Here is an 18,403-nt window from a genome sequence, read left to right as displayed (position 1 = left end):
TTCCAACCCTATGATCCTGATTCTATGAAGCAATATGGGAACTAATGAAGCCCCTTGCAGAAGGGAAGAAGATTAGATTTTATAATACATGGTGGAAAAGGCAGAGAAGGTTTGAAGACAAAGAAGGCCATCAAAGAAATAGGAAGATGTGGTGGCTGGTGGCTGGTCATCTGGATTATTGGATTCTCTCTCACTATCTTTTTTTTCTATGCCAATCATAATTGCATGCCTTTCTCATTCACTTTCTAACTAAAAAGTGCCAAACTAGATTATTTTTGTTTTTAGGGGAGTTGTTCTACATCCTAATAATTTTGATTGTCCCCCCCTTATTGTCTCTCCACTGTTCCAATATCTCTGTTGGGGTGCAGTGAACTAAACAGTTCACCATGCTGAAGCTCAAATACTTTGGTCACTTAATGAGAAGAAAGAACTCATTGAAAAAGATCCTGATTTGAAAGCAAAATGAGAAGGGGATGGCAGAAGATGAGATGGTTACATAGGGTAATCAATGCAATGAACATGGATTTGGGCAAAACAGCAGGAGGACAGGAGGATCTGGGTTGCTATGGTCTACAGGGTCACCAAAAATAAGACTTGATTTAGTGACTGAACAATAACAGTCCACACTAGATTTGTATAAGAACAGTTTTATATTAAATCTATTACTTTATTTATTTATTTGATTTGTCAATTGCTTACAAGATACAGGTATAAGAATAAGCATAGCTTTGAATACATGAGATGGATACTTATAAGAAAAATAAAAAGAAACAATAGGACAGGGACAGTAGGCATGATTGGTGCGCTTATGCACTACAGGCCTCTTAGGAAAGGGGTGAGGTCAATAGTAGACAGTCTAAAGTTAAAGTTTTGGGGGTTTGGGGAAGAAATCAGAGTCAGGTAGAATATTCCAAACATTGACCACTCTGTTGCTGAAGTCGTATTTTCTGCAATCAAGTTTGGTGTGGTTAACCTTGAGTTTGTATCTATTGTGTGCTCTTGTATTGTTAAGATTGAAGCTGAAGTATTCATTTGCAGGTAGGACATTGCAATATATGATTTTATATACTATATTTAGATCGGACCGAAGGCGGCGTAGTTCTAGGTTTTCTAGGTTTAAAGTTTCAAGTCTGGTGGTATAAGGTATTTTGCAATTAATAGAGGAGTGGAGAACTCTTCTTGTGAAATATTTCTGGACTTTCTAAACTGTGTTAATATCAGATACATGATATGGGTTCCAGACTGATGTATTCAAGTATAGATCTAGCAAATTTTTTGTATGCTCTAGTTAGTAGTGTGATATTACCAGAGAAGAAGCTACGTAGGATTAGATTAACAACTCTTAATGCCTTTTTGGCTATGTAATTACAGTGGGCTCTATTTAGCTTGTATTTTATTGTCTGATATTTTTGCCAATATGTAACACAGAGCATTTATTTGTTGTGATTTGAAGTTGCCATTTGATTGACCATTCTGATACATAGTCAAGGTCTTTTGGGAGGGTAGTAGTATTGTCTGTGGTGTTGAATAGCTACATCATCAGTGAAGAGAACACAGCTGCTCTTCATATGATCGCAGAGGTCATTTATGTAGAGTATGAACACTGCCTTGGGGGACACTACTGTTGACAAGTACAGAATTTGATAGGACGCTCCCAATTTTGACCATTTGTTGTCTGTTTGACAGGAATGCTTCTGTCCAGTTATGTAGGTGTCCAGATATACCATAAGATTTTAGTTTTAGTAGTAGATTTGGTGGCCATTAATTACTGAGAAATTGTTCAAGAGCAATCTACCTGATTTCAAGAACTCTTTCTTTGTCACTCAAGGCCAGTTTGGATCAGATTGACATATATGTGAGCTTTGGAGTTAAGGGCAAGCTTTATACAGTAAAACTATGAGTGTTATATAGTAAAACTATGAGTGTTATACAGATGTATTTCTGTGGCTTCTATTGAGTGGCTGATTCCCAGCTGACTGTATTGTTCCACATATTAATATTAATCCTTTGCAAAGGTACTATTCATCTTGAGAGCTTTGATTACGGAAGCTACATATGAAAAATAGCAATGCATGGGCTTTTTTATGAGGATTAAAAGCTTGTAAAATTAGTCTTGTTGCAACTCCTGAGAACTTCAGGAAATACTTGCCTGGGAATGCCAGAGAGAGGAAAACTTAATATGAGCATTTGTAAACCTGCTTTTCTGTTTGCAAAAAGAAAAAGAAAAAAGTGCTTCGAGAGACAAAACTTCGAGAGACAAAAACTGCTAAGCCAATTTATTTCTGATAATAGCTGGGATGGTCTAAAAGTAATGTTCTGAAGGCAAACACAGTAATTAATTTGTCACCGGAATCTGAGGGGTCCTCTTCCACAGATAGGTGATAATGAATGTTTTGCATGTAATTATCAGGAGTAATTAGCACTTTGGTAGTAACAAATAGATTGGGTGGTACACTGCAAACACACAATGAATTGTTGAACTAACCTAGGCATTTGTCTTGTTTGACAATGTTCCAGTTTGTTTGTTCTAAAGATTACAGCTTTCTATGCAAAGAACTTTTACCAGATCCATTTGCTTCTAGAGATGTGTGTGTTGAAATTCCATTTAAGCATTTATAGTGCTAAACAAAGTAATGTTGAATTTAACCAAAGAATTGAGCAAAATTGCATTGATTTTTTTTAAAAAACTAACCTTTTTGATCCAATTCTTAAAAAAAACCCGCTAACAGCATGAATAAAATATAAAACATTATAAAACATTAACAAGGGATGTGTAAGCAAAATCAATATAAAAAGTATAAAGTAAAAAGAATCAATCCACTCTAATTCAGACTACTTTAGGATGCTGGTATTATTTAAAAAAATCAAGACAAACTCATAAATTTTTGGAACACTTTTAAAGGGTTTAGAAATCATGGCAGAGCCAAGGAAGTGGAACAAGTTGCCCTTCATGTATCAGAAAACGACAACTTCCAATGGGCTTGAATAGTAGAGGCCATGAATTTAAATTTGAATAAACATATGTTTGTATGCATGTATATTGGAGTAATATACACGCACTCATTCCTCTCCTAGAAGAATGAAACATTTTGAGAACTATTAAAAAGCCAGAATATTTCCCTGGATGAGACATGGAGAAACATACTCTTGGAAAGCAGCCTCCACATTTCTTAATAGCTCTCAGAAGATGTCAGCAATTAAGAGATAAAGAGATAGATAGCTCTATTCACAAGCTACTTCCCTCACCAAGATCCAACAAAGGTAGGATTAGCCTCAGCGACAGTAGAAATTGCCCAATGCCCCTTCATTGCATCACCCTCAGAAACATCAATCAATCTTAGCTCAGATAAATGCCTAGGATTTGTACATGGCCCAATGGGAATCTGACAACAGCCAATAGAATACATGTTTTTGCACAGGAGCAGGAAGCTCAAGTGCAAAGCCCAAGAGAAGGTATTCTCAACTCCATGTGGTCAGCTGCACCAGAAACATGTGCTTGGTGGTTTTGCTTCATCATTAAACCATCTTTCCAATCAGCCTCCATGTTTCCAGGGTCCTTCTCCTGGAACTCTTGGAACTGAGCCAGATGGATATTTCTTCCACAGTATGCATGAATGTTTGTGCTTTTCACAGGTGGCCATCCAGCCTTTAAACACCTCCAGCAAAAGAAACTCCAGTATCTCTTGAAGCAACCTGTTCAGTTTTTGAACATTTTTTGCTGCTAGGAATTTGTAAGCTGATGTCCAAATAAAGTCTCATTTCTTGTAATTTAAATGCTCTGTTTCTTATCCTGTCTTCTCAATAGCTCGGAACAATTCTACCTCTTATTTTTATCACATAGTTTTTCAGTTACTTAAAGACAACTATCATGTCTTCCCTAAGATATTCTGTTTTCTGGCTAAACATACTCAGTGCCTCCAACTGTTTTATCTTCAAGGGTTTTAATAATACAGGTGGACATTGTAGTCTGTCAATGTCCTTCCTAAGCTGCATTACTCAGAATTCAATATTCAGTAGAGTGGAATGATGGCTCTTTTGATCCATGAAGTCCCCAGGACAGAAGTTAACTTGAAGACTTTATGTTGATGTGAAAATGGAAAATGGAGAACGGAGATTCTTAAGAAATGGAGATTCTTAAGAATTTCGGTGATCTATGTACCAAGGCTTGATATGCACAACTAGGATGCATAAAATGGAATATATTTGTAAAACAAACATTATGTGGTACAGCAATAAAGCTTGATTCCATGATGTTTGAGAAGTGAATAAATGGAAAATTGTAATTTACACGATTAAGTTGTACAAGAATAACCATTACTTGCAAGCTTCGCTTCATGTATGGTCATCTGTTAGGGTCAATATTATCATTCAACCAAGTAAACCAGGTTAAAACCTCCATGTTAATATGCAGATTAAATACTTTAAGACGGATCTTGGAAGCTTTTATTTAAAAAAATCCATTGCTAGAAGTTTCTTCTACAGAGGTCCACAGAGTCCATTAACTTGAATGGATTTCTTTAGACTACCACTTGCCATTAAATATTAACATTGCTTTTAAACAGACAATCTTCTTAGTTAAGCTTTTAAACCAGATAAAAAATAACCACAATAAAGCCAAACATACATTGCAGAGAAAGCATACAGCTGGAAATACTAATTGATTTCCTGGCTTAACTTTGATCTTGATTTATTGGAATAAGGAAACTGTGATTTGAGTTGCATATTTAGGCATCTGATTATATTGGGAGGGGAGATGACTCATTAAGTGGAATTGTTTTCAGATATTTTTTTTGGCTGATAGCAATATTTCTCCACTCCCAACTAGGGACCTCTTCCTTGATATACACCATTTTCTTTTTAGCTGCATTTTTCAATCAACCTTAGCCTCCAGTCATACAGTCATGGTCTGAGATGCTGCTGAACTCGTTGGATTGGTTTTTGGCATGCAATGATGATAAGTATCATACAAATTTAAGAACATAAAGGGATAACTGCTGGATCATGGCCAAAACCCATGTAGTCAGCTGTGGGCATTTGGAAAACTTACAAATGCAGGCAATAAGTAAGAGTTTCTTCCACCATTGGGTATAGCCCTTGGCATTTTCATGCTCAGGGGACTACATATTGTTTTCCATGCAACAGTCTAAATTGGAGCTCATCACAATGTCTGAACTGGATCCTAGTGGCTGAAAACACTATTTTATTTACTAACTTACATATCTTACATACAGGACTGGTTTAGCTCTTCCTATCATGAAAGACTCTCTATAGTAAGAGGGTTTAAAAAACAATGTATTTATAACAAATGAAGAAGGACATTTGCAATAAATGTTATGCCTAAGGAAACCCGTGCTATTGTCGGTGGAATTTCCATTCATGATTCCGTATCTAAGGCCTTCTGAAATAACCAGTTTTTAAATGGCTTCTCAGAAAGTTAACCAGGAGGGAGCTAACTTAATCCTGAGGAAAATGCTGTTCAAAAACAGTGGAACTGAAAAACTGTGACTTAGAAAATTTGTTCCTGAGGTAACTACAGAAGATAATCCATTAAGAGAAGAATGTAGAAAAACTCTCCTCCTCCTCCTCCTCCTCCTCCTCCTCCTCCTCCTCCTCCTCCTCCTCCTCCTCCTCCTCCTCCTCCCTTTCTCTGTTAGTGTGTTAGTTTATATAGCACAGCCATGAACCATGACTTACAACCATAATTGCTTGAAACATTTATCATGCTAAACCAAAACCAAACAAACCACATAACAAATGAACCCAACAGTATGAACTTCACTTAAATGGATTTATTCCAGCTCCCATTTTGAACACATACTAATTTGAATTGTGTTACTTGGCCATCACACAAGAGGAACATTCCATGGTCCATATCAATTGAATATGCTCCCTTGCGCTGGCCTCATGACTGGCGAATTGGATAGAATGATATATCGGTAGAATTAATCAGATTTTTAAAAGAAAGAATGAAAGGGTTTCTGAATAGTCACTAAGAAGGAGAAAAGCAAAAGTACCAGACTTTGTAACTTGTATCATTTTGCTTTACTCTGCCCACATAGAGTCAACACCATTAGTCTGTAGCAACAGACACAGTTATTTGCAACTGAAATCCCTTGTTCCTTGTTAAGTATGTTGGCTGATACTTGCCAATAGAACAGTCTAAAACATTAATCTGCTCTCTCACTCTATAGGTCTCATTTAGAAATAGTCTGAGATTATCAGAGCCTTTTTAGTACTCCAATAGTGTAAGAAAATAAACCAGCTAGAGCCAGCTGTGTGAGCCTGGATAATAGATCTTTCTTACACTGATTGACAATTTCCAGCCATCAAGGGAAAATGAGGCTTGTGCTTTATTAGGTTAAAAAAATGGAGTAATTTTGTTATGTTAGTGGGATACTTTCCAAAACTAAAATGTCCTTGAGTCTTTGTGACCCAGGGGTGATGGTAATCTGTAAAACTTCCCTCCCATATAAATTTTTATTTGTGCTTTTGGAAATAACAACAAAGCAGTTGCTGCAGGGAGTGAACCTAAAAGTTACTAGGAAGATAATGCTTCCTAAAAGAGAATTGTTGGATAGGTATCTTAGCTAAAGGATGGGAAAGAAGATGATGCTGAAATTAGACATTTCTTTGGGCTAGTCCAAAGTCAGCTGTATATCTCCTCAGCTGGATCCCTCATCTCTAGGGTTTTGGACAAGATCAGGATAGTGAACTGTACATGCTTGTTCTTTAACTGATGACCTATGCTCTGTCCACAGCCAAGACTGCACTACAGAGAGTCTTCTATGATTTCTAAGATGGATAGAGAAACTGATTCAGATGCAATTTTTTGCACTCCAGAGACATCTTTATGCTGAGAAGGAAAACCAGACCAAGAGAGGATGAGTTGGCAACTATATCATAAGGGGGATCTTCTTGCAATCAATTTACTCTTCTTTGTACCTTGTTCAACAAAGAACTCTGAAATGAGAAGTTCTGGAGATGACTATTTTACCTGAAATGCTGTCTTGCCTGAGACCTAGAGTAGAATTTGATATCCACATGTACTGAGAGGCTGGGTTCTGACACTACAGATAGTCCTTGTTAAATAACAGTAATTGGGATTGGAATTTCTGTTGCTAACCAGCACAACAGGATATGACCACATTTAGTTATGGCAATTCCTACACTCCCTGTTATGGTCATTAAGCAAGTCAGATGGCTCACAAGGAGACTGGAAGAAATTGGTTGCTGCTGGATAGAGAAGGGTGTGTGCAAATGGTCCACAAGGTGAATGCTACTTTATGAGGAGAGGCTGCAAACAATTAATTTGAGTGACTTGTGGCTTCCCTATTGGCTTTTCCATTGACTTTGCTTATAAGAAGCCAGCAAGGAAGATTACAAATGGTGGATATGTAACTGTAGGACACAGCAATTGTAATAAGTATGCAGATTCCAGATTGCAAAGATGTGATATGGAATTGCTGGAATGGCTGGAGCTTTCAGGATGCATCATAAGTTTCTTTCTTTCTTTCTTTCTTTCTTTCTTTCTTTCTTTCTTTCTTTCTTTCTTTCTTTCTTTCTTTCTTTCTTTCTTTCCTTCCTTCCTTCCTTCCTTCCTTCCTTCCTTCCTTCCTTCCTTCTTTCTTTCTTTCTTTCTTTCTTTCTTTCTTTCTTTCTTTCTTTCTTTCTTTCTTTCTCTCTCTCTCTCTCTCTCTCTCTCTCTCTCTCTCTCTCTCTCTCTCTCTCTCTCTCTCTCTCTCTCAACCGCTCTGTAGGTCAAATGCGTAGATCAAAGAAAATACAAAATCCTCATTGTTTTGATAAACAAAAAGTTTTAATTCCTTCATCTGCAAGGATACCATGAAAACAGTCAAGCAAATAAAATTAAAGTTAGCTCTAAACTGAGTTCAACAGAACCCTGTATTTATAGTAATTTCCCCCTTATTACTCACCATTATCCCCTCTTATTATCTAATCACATTCATCGTAGTTAATTCCTGTAGCCTAATTACCCCACCATTAGCCACATTAACATTGCCATAACAAAAAGGCTCTCTCAATACACCCTCCGTGTTTATTATTCAGGATCGTTGCTGGTGAATTTGAATCGCCATCCTTCTCAATCAAGCCATCACTGGAGTTCTGTTGCACCTTTGTGTTGTGTGGTCGCAACAGGTGGCCCCCTCTACCAGGATCTAGTCTATAAAACAATATATAGTATATTAACACTTAGTTCACTATTGCAGTCCAGGCTTATCTGGATAGTTGGCATGAAACTGCCTTAGAAGTCTATGCACACACGTCTGATGCTTTTACACATGTTGCCTCTGCTTCAGGATATCCCTTCCATCTCACCAGATATTGCAATACTTTTCTGCGTATACGAGAATCTAGAATTTTATCAATTTCAGCAGGGTAGAATCCCTAGATATAATAGGTTCCTCAGTCCTAGGTATATTATTATGTTCTATAGGCCTCAATAAACTAGCATGAAACGCAGGATGTATTCATTGTAACCGTGGTGGTAATTTAAGTTGTACAGTGACATGCTTTCCACTCGACTACTGCTTTTACTTTATTGAGATCCATCTGTAATCCTTTATTTGATATTTTATACCCCAAATAATCTAATGATGTGCAATGAAACTCGCACTTCGAAAGTTTCACATACAACTTAACCTCAAGTAATTTTTTCAGAACAGTTCGCACCAATGCTACATGTTCTTCCATTGTTTTAGTGTAAATCAGGATGTCATCTAAGTATACTCGATCAAGCCATCACTGGAGTTCCGTTGGACCCTCGCGTTGCGTGCTCGCGACTCTTTCTTTCTTTCTTTCTTTCTTTCTTTCTTTCTTTCTTTCTTTCTTTCTTTCTTTCTTTCTTTCTTTCTTTCTTTCTTTTCCTTCCTTCCTTCCTTCCTTCCTTCCTTCCTTCCCTCCCTCCCTCCTTCCTTCCCTCCCTCCCTCCTTCCTTCCCTCCCTTTCTTCCTGTGTGCACAAAGAGACAGGACTGCAGTGGGAGAGTGACTTCTCATAGAAGATCAATAACGGACACTTGGAATAGAAGATCAATAACAGAGAAACCACTAGCCAGTGAAGAGGATATATCAACAGTGGCTTTGCTTTTGTGAAGCAGTTTAAATCACTATCATTAATTTGTTTATCTGTAAGACAGATGAACTTGTCTCATAGGATAACCTTTCCATTCTCATTTGTATGTAGAAACGGTCACATTGATTAGGGGGGAAAATATCTAACTTCCATGTTAGTTACAGGAACCCTTAAGAGATTATTCCATATTTTTCAGCAGTAGAGTAGGTGAATATGTAACTGCAGATCTGGAAGAGAAAATGCAGGTTTTTAAGAAAATGCAAACGATCTCTACAGTTTAACTTCACAGGGTTGCTACTGTGAAAAAAAGAGAAGGAAATAGGAAATATTGCCTTTTAATATTCTGCCTTTAGTTGTTCAAAAGGTGAAAAAAATCATCCTAGCATTTTCTCACAAATACAAGGTCTGCTTTCCAGATCAATGAATCCCGTTTTGTACAATCAGATGCAGAAACTGAGTCCAACTGGATAATTTTCATGTTCATGATTAATTGTGTATTTCCACCCTTGTTTTAGAGCTTCCCTGCATTTGCCATCAGTACCAATAAAGCATTTGTAGCTCAGGGTTGAAATGATAGGTCCTTAATGCTCTCTGAACTTTCTTGCTTTCAGGTAGCACCGATGAAGTTACCTGGGTTGAGTAATGAAGTATCTGCAAGAAAACAAGCAAGCTCAGAGGACCGCTCACTTACAATCAGAGTTAAAATAGTAGGTGGTGCAGGCAATAATGTGCGGTTCTGCTGGTAGGATGTGGCCCAACCATTGTAGGCATTTTTTCCTTTATTTTCTCTATTATTGGTGTAATTCCTATCTGCTGCCAGATTGTATCATTGCTGATGTGGTGAAGAAAGAAGATGCCTTATGACCAATGGAGCATGTGCATCTCCATGGCATATGAAGGTTGATCAGCACTTTTGGTGGCTGGCTAGTACTCTGCTACTGAGCTGACCATCATTTGACACAGATTTTAAGTGAATTGCTATAGGTCTATCATGGAGAACTCTAATCATCTCCTTCCATTGAAGCCAAGTTACATTCCTCCTTATGTGCGCTATTTCTAATGTGCCTTGTTCGGATCGAACTTCAGACTGTGGGAAGTATCATGCCACACTACATAACTTTATATACTACTGTTGCCCTCTCGCCCCATCTAGTTGCCGGAGAGACAAATATTCCCCAAGTATATTGTTCTGAAGCTGACCCAATCCGTTTTACCCATCAGCCCGTACTCTCAAACTAAGTGCATGCTGGGAAGCCATTTGTAGAAGGCAGGTCATCCAAGGACAAACCCACATCCCATAAGAGAATTGCTGGTGAGATTTAAATTACTTGTATTTATTAATTGTTATATTCAGCAATAACTTAATACTGTCTATCTTGTATTTGTTTCTCATTATATGTTTCCCTATTTCCCCCAGTTTCACCACATATCCTATTCTTTCAATAAAGCATTCAGATCCACACACACAGTCTGTTTTATTGGAGGAGAGGTGGGTTTATCTGCATGTCGAGTTACACATAGACTAACGTGTAATGGGGACAGAACAGGAAGAGTTTGTCTGCAATATTGCATTCTAACCACTGCCCCACCAGGTCTCCTATGTTCCAGCTATGACTGTGATTGCTTCTGATGCCAAGGCTTCAGCATTCTGCACAAAAAATGCAGAAGACCATTGGGGGCCAGGAGTTGGTTGTGAGAACCTGTTTATTATCCAAGCATAGAGCTTGGGGCAATTGCCCTAGGACCCTACAGCTGCTATTTTAGTAGCCATGAGGTCTACAGCACCATCTTAATCATCGTATAAAGGCATAGTAATAACAATCAAATCCAAATCCAAATTTATTTCATTGCAGCCTGTAAAGAGAAAAATTAGGAAAAAAAAAACTCCTTCAGAAATATTGGCTAAATATGGCAAAGTGAGCATATCAAATAAAACCTAAAAAAAGACTTTGAAATTGGAGAAAGGGAAGAATAGACAAAACTTAGATAACACATAAGATAAAATAGAACACAGTTGGATATGGTATGTTAACATGCTAGATAAGGATGCAGATTTAGGGTTTATTAACTTGTGGGGACATGGCCATCATGCCCAAAGGAAAAAATGCAGAAGAATAGAATAGCTAAAATAACAGAGTTGGAAGAGACCTTGGAGGTCTTCTAGTCCAACCCTCTGTCTAGACAGGAAACCCTACACCAATTCAGACAAATGGTTATCCAACATCTTTTGTTGGATGTTGGATAACCATTTGAGCATGAGAAAAGGAGATACAACTTTTATAAAAGCTCAAGAAATTATAAGGGCAACTCTGAATGTTAAAAGGCTTATGGGAGAAACATGGAGAGAAGGGAACAGAACATGGAACAGAACTATCTGTTCATAGTGTAATATTTTGTTGCAAGTATCTCTTGTATCTGTGTTTGTGTTTTGAGCCAGACAGTCTTACAGAAAGGAAAAACAAAACTCTCAAATTTAAGCTAATTGGAGACTTTCCATTTGAGATTATGTCCTCAAATACTGATTTTAAATAAAAAAAAACTGCTGGATGGAGGGTGGTGGACTTATCAGGTTTCTGTTTTGAGAAAAAAAAATTCTTGGAAGAATTACGCAATAGAACACACTGCCAAGGGGTATTTTGCAACCCCAAATATTCAAGACGAGATATTCAAGACAAGAAAAGACATATATATTTAGGAAGAATCCATTCAGGCTTCAGGAAATTGATGGACATGACCAATGGGAACTGGGGTGGGGAGGCTGAGCAGTTGCATCAAGACTGCACATATCCACATAGTAGAGTTGGCTTTGTTTTTTCCTATTAGCAAACATATCACTTACTCAATTTCTATGCTTCATGCCACAGTTGCATAAGTATCAAGGGCCTTTCCAATGAAAAGCAGCCCACTAGATATTGAAAAGATATGCATGGATGGTAGATACAGTAATTCACCTAATGTGAGTCCTTTGGCTTTTGAAGACATATCACACCACCTTGAGAGTAGCAAAACATGTGCATGAGCTGCAAATACCCAGAAGGCTTTACTACTCTGTACAGAAACTCCTCTGAAGAGAAATGGGGTACAATTTCAATGTCTGGAAGACTGAATTTCAATGTTTGAAGACTGAAAATATATGCAACATACATTCCTCCTATTTTCCTCATAACAAGAATCCTGGGAGGTGAGTTGGACTGAGGTAGAGTGACTGCCCAAAGACACCTAGTTAGGGTAGGACTTGAACTCATGGTTACCAGCTTTTTAGTCTGCTGGAACATCATAAAATTATATATAAAATATATATGCCATCCATCTCTCCTTCAATGATTCTAATATAAATTTAAATACAATGTAAACCATTGAAATATTTACAGTTAAATATTAACATTAAGGTTAACCAAGATAGCTAAAGAAGGAAGCAATATAACATCTTGTTTCAAGAAGCAATGGGTGAAAACTAATCAAGGACAGAAGCAACCTAGAACTAAGGAGAAATTTCCTGACACAACAATTAATCAGTGGAACAACTTGCCTCCAGATGTTGTAAATGCTCCAACACTGGATGTTTTAAAAAAGAGATTGGATAACCATTTGTCTGAAATGGTATAGGGTTTGTTGCCTAAGCAGGGGGTTGGACTAGAAGACCTCCAAGGTCCCTTCCAACTGTGTTATTCTATTCTATTCTATTCTATTCTATTCTATTCTTCTAATATTTTCTCATTGCTTATCTATATGCTTTACTGATGTGTTAGCTGCAGTATTGTCCCTGGCAAAGGAATATTTGAAGGCACTAATGGGATGTTGAATAGCCAATATTATGTGTGGCTTCTCTTTTTTCCTAAGCATGTCAGCATAATGTGGGGGTATTTTTCAATGATAAGCAAAACTGAACTTTTCAAATGGTTGGGAAAAAAATGGGATTTCCAGGCCACCCTGATGATTAAAATATTGCTCTGGTATAATTAACTAAACTAAAAATAGCTGCAAGCTGGGACTGCAGAAGTGCTTAGTGTAGTCCAAGAGATTGGAAGTGATCAGTTGAAGAGAAATAATATTGCAGTTAGAGAGTGGCCAAGGTATGGATTAAGACCAGTAAGATTGTTGATGATACACCAGAAAACTGGCAACATTTAAAAACAGTCTGTAAAACTGTCCTTCAGTTACAGCAGGGGTCTTCAAACTTGACAGCTTTAACTCCCAGAATTCCTCCTCCAGTTATGTTATCTCAGGAATTCTGGGAGTTGAAGTCCACAAGTCTTAAACTTGCCAAGTTTGAAGATCCTTGAGTTACAGTGTTCAAAAGACATAAGCTATAATGTACCATTCTCTTATAGGAAGATGCAGTGATATTCATTCAAGAAAAAAACATACCTTCTTAGCCTTGGGAAAATAAACTTGTTAGATGACTTAGAATGCTTATGTGCAATTTATGTTTATGATTAGAGAAGGAACAAGATATTCATCATGGGAAGGAATTAAGAATGATTTAATTATGGTGCTATAAAGGAATGTACTTGAGTGACCATTTCAAGTAGAGCTGGAAACCTGGGGTTCTCCCGACTCTTGGCATCTCTCTGCATTGCATATGTTTGTTGGTATTGCTAGATGTTGAGTTCAGCAACATTTGGAAGAATATAGATTTTGCAGACTTTCTGACGTAATGATATTGCCTCTCCTTGCAATTCATTTATTTAGTTTAATAATGGAGATTGAGATATTAGCCAACTATGCATTGGTTCCACCACCCTTTCTTCGGGGATATAAAAATAATCAAGACAGTGGCTGCAATTGTGTAAGTGAAGCTCTATCTCTTTTTGTGTACATGCATTTATTTATTTATTTTTTCATCCACTTTTGAAGTATGAATGGTTTATAGCACATGCTGATTCCATTATAACACTTCAGGATGTTATTTTCAATGTAATGCTTATTAACACCTAAGTAAAAAAAAAGACTCAGTAAACCAAAGAGTAAGCAAAATAGATAATTGATCATTTATTTTGGCTTAACACTCACTAGAATACGGTATTCTAAATAGCTACGTTAGGATGCAAAAGCAAAATTACCACATTAACATGATTTTAATTTAGTAGACACATTAATTATTGTTATCAATTTACTGTATTTTATAAAATAATCAGAAAAAACATAGGTAATTGATGAAAATATCTATAGCAAATGTAACTAAATTAAAAAAACAAATAATTAAACAAAATTTACAAACAAGTATATAATATCTTGTACTGGTAAAAGATAAAGGAATCCCTGTGGATTTTACTTTGCTAGTTTTTGCTGACTATAGTGGGTGCTGCTAATCTCCATTTTAAGACTATTGAGCCCATGCTGTTGAAAACATTTCCATGGTCATATGGCCAGCATGATGTCACTGAGTGCTGTTACCTTCCCACCAAAATGGTACCTATTTATCTATTTGCATTTGCATGCTTTCGAACTGCTAGGTTGGCAGGAGCTGGAGCAAGGACAGGAGCTCAACATATTATGTGGCACTTGGGTCTTGTCCACCCAACAAGCCCAGCATATTAAGCATTGAGCCATTCTTCTTCTTCTTCTTGTGCCATATCCATCATTGGATGTTGGCAATTATGTTGGCGATCCTATTTTTATCAATAGCTGCACAAAAAGTGCTATTGAGTTTTGTCCAAACCAGTCCCTTAGATTTTGAAGCCATGATGTTCTGAGCCATTGCACCATCCTAATGTTGTAGTGGTAATGATAAAAAATGAATAAGATAAATCATAACAAAACCAGATGAAAATAATATCAACTTGACATTATTCAATCAATGAAAGACAGAACAGATTCGTCAGTAAAATGGTCCTCCAAATAATTTTATCTTAGAAGAGATAAAACAAGTAATAATTCCAGGGCAGGGTGTTCCACAATAGAATACAGATAATCAGAGTTGGAGGGGACCTTATAGGTCATCTAGTCCAACCCCCCACCCAAGCAGGACGCCCTACACTATTTCTGACAAATGGGAGTCCAATCTCTTCTTGAAAGTCTCAAATGATGACTCTTCCACAACTTCTGAGGGCAAGCTGTTCCATTGTTGTTCTCACTGTCAGAAAGTTTCTCCTTATTTCCAGGTGAAATCTCTCCTTGTTCAGTTTCCATCTATTATTCCTTGTCTGGCCTTCGTGTGCTTTGGAAAATAGCTTGACCTCTTCCTTTCTGTAGCAGCCCCTCAAATATTGGAAGACCGCTATCATGTCTCTCATGGTCCTTCTGTTCACTAGACTAGCCATGCGCAATTCCTGTAACCATTCTTCATATGTTTTAGTCTCCAGTCCCCTAATCATCCTGGTTGCTCTTCTCTGTACTTTTTCTAGAGTCTCAACTTCTTTTTTGTAATGTGGTAACCAAAACTGGATGCACAAGAACAGCAGCAGCTGAGAAATAGCATCTTCTAACCCCCAGTCATCTGTAAAGTAAGAGAAGTCAAAATATGATAATGATGACTGATTAATCTAATCTCTCCCCATTTTTATGTGCATTGCATAAGACATGTAAAAAACAAAGATGTATTTCATTGCTTTTTGACAATATTTGCCCCTCTGGAGGTGCTCATGTCCTTGGCCTCCATTTCTCTTTAAGTCACAAATGAGAATAAGCATACATATGCCATATTTTTCTGCATAAAAATGTAGGCAATGGCTCCTGTGAGCTGTTTTGCAGGTGGTATGGAAACTGAAATCTGTATAGTATCTGACATTAGAACAGAACAAAGATTGGGTAAATGTGAGAAGGTACTTCAATATAATTTCTACTTTTCTTCCTAGGAGTCTAATCTATTCGCTCCCCTAATTCTTAAAGATATGATAAAAGGAAAGTAGTACGTCATTGTGATTCTACTATTTTAATATTTATCTTACCAGACTTTACATCATCAAATATTTTCTTTTACTGGAGCTACAGAACTTCAAGGTCATGTTGGTTCTGCTGGGGGATTTGCAGAAGAACAAGGTCCAATCACTAATTTTTTTTCAGAAGAAAGACAAAGGAAGGCAAAAGAGAAAAAAACAGGAAACAAATTGTTTAAATAATAATTATTTAATAATCTGCCTTTTCTAATGACTGTTGTACTTTTATCACATAATTTGAATTTACTACTATATTTCTACTACTACAAAATGTACGATTTTCTTCTCCACCCACTTCATGCTTTCCTTTATAAAATGTCTTTCCTTCATTATGGGACTGTGGGGATTGTTAGGTTCTGTCCATCTGTTTTTACTTAATTCATGTTCCTTCTAAAAAGTTGTTTTAGACAGAGGCACAGCAAGATTGTGGGGTGAAGGTGCTATTTCTCACCAAGCATACAATGGGATAAGGTGGTTTCTACATATTTTAATTACAACACTTCCTCCGAGCTATTACTGCTGCTGCTACTGGAAGTACTAAGTGTTCTGTTACAAAAACCTTGCTCTCTGTTCAATAACCCTTACTTCAAAAATAGTGAGCTAGATATAGATCTGAAATTTACACCATGTGTTGGAATCTTCCATGGGCAGCAAATGCCAAACACAATATTGAAATGAGCCAATGATCTCCAACAAATTTGCCATAAATTCTTCTATTTTATTGATTACATCACTGGCATCTTTGAAACAGCTTAACAAGAGTTTGCTTTGGTGGACCTTGCAAGATTAGTTAACATTTTTATTAACATTGTCAGACTTTTCCATGGGCATGGTTTGTGTGTATAAGTTTATTTCTCTTTGTCCTTTTCTCATCATGTGCTAAATACATATAATTGGCATATTGGTGTTCATCTTATTGATATGTTGTCACTTTCTATTTTACACATGAAGAAGTGAGGCCAAGTGATGGGAACAAATATCTTATATTTCATCCAAACATTCCATATATCATGTTTACTCTCTGCCCACTTTATTTTGACTAGGAGATAGTACTGGTATATCTGCATGACTGTTGGCCTGCATTAGATTTCCATTCTATGTTGGGTATATATTCTAGGACATAAAGTTATCCTGTATATGGAATATCCAATTAGGTAAACTTGTTATATAACTTTGAGATAAAGTTTGCATATCTCTCAAATTTCAAAATTCTTGAAAATGCACTAATTTAAACGTTTCCTAATAATTATTTTTCTTAATAAGTTTTCGTGACCAAAGTGCCATTGTAAGAATCAAAATAAGACAAAAATAGAACATCTAAGACTGGTTAGTAATATTTTTGCTCTTCTACCATATATACATTCTCTCTCTCCTCTGTCTGTCTTAGAAAAATCACATTAATCTTACAAATACTGATATGTGTATGTGTATGATGAAAACTATGCCACTTAAATAAAAGACTGCTGACTGATCAAAGTCTTGGATAATTATGCTGTTTGATTGATAGCTTTACTCTTTGGCTAATCAAATTGTAAATTTGATATGATGTTCTTTTTTAGATGTTTTTTTCAAACCCTACAGTGTTTCCTATTAATTGTGGAATTCATTCAGAGGCTAATGATACAACATCATTACGCTGATTAATTTCTCAGCTACAGCTACCGTCAAACCTGTGAGGAAACATGGCTGAAGAGAACACCATAGAGGCCACCTTGAATGAAAGTTGGGTTATAAATCTAAGGAAAAAGATATAGAAATGATCTGGAAAGATGTTTGTCATTGAAAGCAAACCTCTTGTTACAGAAATTTAAAGTGTCATTTGTTATAGTCAGTTTACTGAGAAAGCAATACGAAATAAAGCTTTCTTTTTTTTTCAGAAAAAAAGGAATATAGTGTAAATTTTGTGTGTGTATTATAATATGATAAAGTAACATTTCACCTCCTCCAGAACCTCTATAAATTGGCTGATAGATTCACACTTATGCAATTTGTATTTTTTTCTTTAAAAAAAAAGGAACAAATTTCAGCCATTCTTTAGTTATCAAAACATTTTCAAAGGGTGAGAAAATGCAGTCTGAGCTTTTAAAAAGGTAAATATTTTTAAATATGTTGAGCATCTAATTATTTTCTAGACAGGAACAAGGTCATCATAGTTATATATCACACTTGAGAAAAGACAGAACTGCTGAACTATTTTTCCCTCCTATACAATGAGAAGTTAGGAATGTCCTATCAGACAACATAAATATTTCCTTAAAAAGGAGAACTTGTGAATATTTACATCAGTTTACTTGGCTAAGGAACAGAAAATTCATATCACTACTCCCTTATCCTTCCTTTTCTTCCACAACAGCTGCTTGTATATCGTTAAATGACTTTCCAACAGCCATCTGCTGAAGTGATCAACTAAGCAAATAATTCTATCTTAGTTT

At 36.6% G+C, this 18,403-nt stretch overlaps 1 long non-coding RNA gene across 1 annotated transcript in view; it reads left to right on the top strand.

The window, feature by feature from the left end:
- LOC113414970 (uncharacterized) overlaps window positions 1-17,711 on the top strand; it is a 73,272-nt gene extending 55,561 nt beyond the window's left edge. Inside the window, exons 3-4 of the long non-coding RNA XR_015745614.1 lie at window positions 15,441-15,539; window positions 15,891-17,711. This is a non-coding gene — a long non-coding RNA (uncharacterized LOC113414970). The remainder of the gene's footprint in view (window positions 1-15,440; window positions 15,540-15,890) is intronic.
- Window positions 17,712-18,403: the final 692 nt, after the last annotated feature.

The sequence above is a fragment of the Notechis scutatus genome, chromosome Z (assembly GCF_049901735.1).
Source record: "Notechis scutatus isolate UNSWTSFEM ecotype Mainland chromosome Z, rNotScu1.2, whole genome shotgun sequence".
In the NCBI taxonomy this organism is placed as follows: Eukaryota; Metazoa; Chordata; class Lepidosauria; order Squamata; family Elapidae; genus Notechis; species Notechis scutatus.
The sequence above is the reverse complement of the archived record's forward strand: the minus strand, read 5'-3'. Positions and strand labels throughout refer to the sequence as shown.